Below are 2,592 nucleotides of genomic sequence, written 5' to 3' on the forward strand. Positions count from 1 at the left end.
AAGCGTCTTTTAATTTCATGGCTGCAATCACCATCTGCAGTGATTTTGGAGCCCAGAAAAATAAAGTCGGCCACTGTGTCCACTGTTTTCCCATCTGTTTGCCATGAAGTGTTGGGACTGGATGCCATGATCTTAGTTTTCTGAATGTTGAGCTTTAAGCCAACTTTTTCACTCTCTTCTTTCACTTTCATCAAGAGGCTCTTTAGTTCTTCCTCACTTTCTGCCATAAGGGTGGTGTCATCTGCATATCTGAGGTTATTGATATTTCTCCCAGCAATCTTGATTCCAGCTTGTGCTTCCTCCAGCCCAGCATTTCTCATGATGTAGTCTGCATATAAGTTAAATAAGCAGGGTGACAATATACAGCCCTGATGTACTCCTTTTCCTATTTGGAACCAGTCTGTTGTTCCATGTCCAGTTCTAACTGTTGCTTCCTGACCTGCATACAGGTTTCTCAAGAGGCAGGTCAGGTGGTCTTGTATTTCCATCTCTTTCAGAATTTTCCACAGTTTATTGTGATCCACAATGTAATAGAAAAGAATCTTCTCCACATCAAATCTATACTTTCTGGGGAAAAAATTTACAGAATGATTAAGAAAAAAAATATATATATATATATAATGAGAAACTCTTATTTTAGACACATTGAGATAGATAGAGATGGGCTGGAGACCTTAACACAACAGAACCAAGGAAAAAGAAGTACACAATTTACCTTGAAGACCTTTGAAGGTACCCTTTGGTGCTCACATTGCTCAGAGGGTAAACCTCTGACCATGCTGGTCCAAGAACCAGGCTGGGAGACTTGTACAGAGCATGTGGCTCTTCCAGGTTGCATCTGCAGAGCCTATTGTGAATGTATTTCCTCATGAGATCAAGCACCTGAAGGCACTTATGTTGTTAATACCACCTGTCCGTGCTGGCTGCTGGGCAGGGACCCTACTCCTCTTCAGGGACCTACCTAGATTTGAATAAGCACACGAAACTTGATGGGTGGATAAAGCATTCCACATACAAGATTAGGCCTAGTTCTTAGGGTTTTTCCCTTTTCATAGCATGGCAAATTCTGATTTGATTTTCTCCCTTACATACTCAATATGAAGGATCCTCAAACAAGTAAACAAACCTCCTTCTCCATCTTAAGTCAGTTTGAAATTTAAATTTCCATTTTCAGAAAAAGTGGTGCATTTGTCTGGAAGAATTTTCTTTGATAAACTTAATTCTTTAATTCATCTGTACATGGAGTCTAGTGGAAAGACAGATTTTACAAATTATACCTGTCATAATTTCTATCAATTCAAGTGATATGTATGGGCTGCTGACCAACTCCCCCAAACACATGCCAAAAAGAGAGCAAAACCAGAGGATTCTTTGGACCTCAGGTCAAATCATAATGATAATAATAACTAGTGTTGATATAGTGCTTTATATTCAACAAAAAGTTCAGTAATTTCATAAATGTTCTCACTTGATTAGTGCCCTAAGGTATTGTCTGGTCCCTGGGCGCCTTGCCTGGATTCAAATGGGCCCCATTCCCAGAACAAAGCTCTGTTGACATGTCTCAAAGAATTCTTAAATTGTAGCCAGCCTGAGCACAGGCTCCTCCCTAAGAGAAAAAAGCTGGAGTGAGTCAAAGGGAAAATCGTGTGTTTGTCCACCTTCTGGTTCTGGTACCCAAGATGTAAAGCACCCACTGGTGGGCTGATGGCCACTGTTCTAATCCTCCTCTTTGGGGAGTCCCTGGCTGTGGTCCCCTGGCTCTCTGAAGGGAGGAGGGCACTGAATGTTAAGCCCAGAAGTCTTGGTACACTGTGTCCTTGCCAGAAAAGGACAGGAGAGGGAGGCAGGTGGTGGTCTGTGCTTGGATAATAATGAGAATAATTACTAATAATTTGTGAGCAGTTAATAGAGCAGATCTGATTTATTAACTCCTCATAACCCCTACAAAAGTAGGTAATCTGCTATAACAGTACATTTCAATTGTATGGTGCTTAATCACAATGGTGTGATCACTGACCTAGAGCCAGACATCCTGGAATGTGAAGTCAAGTGGGCCTTAGAAAGCATCACTACAAACAAAGCTAGTGGAGGTGATGGAATTCCAGTGGAGCTATTTCAAATCCTGAAAGATGATGCTGTGAAAGTGCTGCACTCAATATGCCAGCAAATTTGGAAAACTCAGCAGTGGCCACAGGACTGGAAAAGGTCAGTTTTCATTCCAATCCCAAAGAAAGGCAATGCCAAAGAATGCTCAAACTACCGCACAATTGCACTCATCTCACACGCTAGTAAAGTAATGCTCAAAATTCTCCAAGCCAGGCTTCAGCAATATGTGAACCGTGAACTTCCTGATGTTCAAGCTGGTTTTAGAAAAGGCAGAGGAACCAGAGATCAAATTGCCAACATCCGCTGGATCATAGAAAAAGCAAGAGACTTCTAGAAAAACATCTATTTCTGCTTTATTGACTATGCCAAAGCATTTGACTGTGTGGATCACAATAAACTGTGGAAAATTCTGAAAGAGATGGGAATACCAGACCACCTGATCTGCCTCTTGAGAAATTTGTATGCAGGTCAGGAAGCAACAGTTAG

Source organism: Bison bison, unplaced genomic scaffold (genome assembly GCF_000754665.1).
Source record: "Bison bison bison isolate TAMUID 2011002044 unplaced genomic scaffold, Bison_UMD1.0 scf7180017864145, whole genome shotgun sequence".
NCBI classification, from domain to species: domain Eukaryota; kingdom Metazoa; phylum Chordata; class Mammalia; order Artiodactyla; family Bovidae; genus Bison; species Bison bison.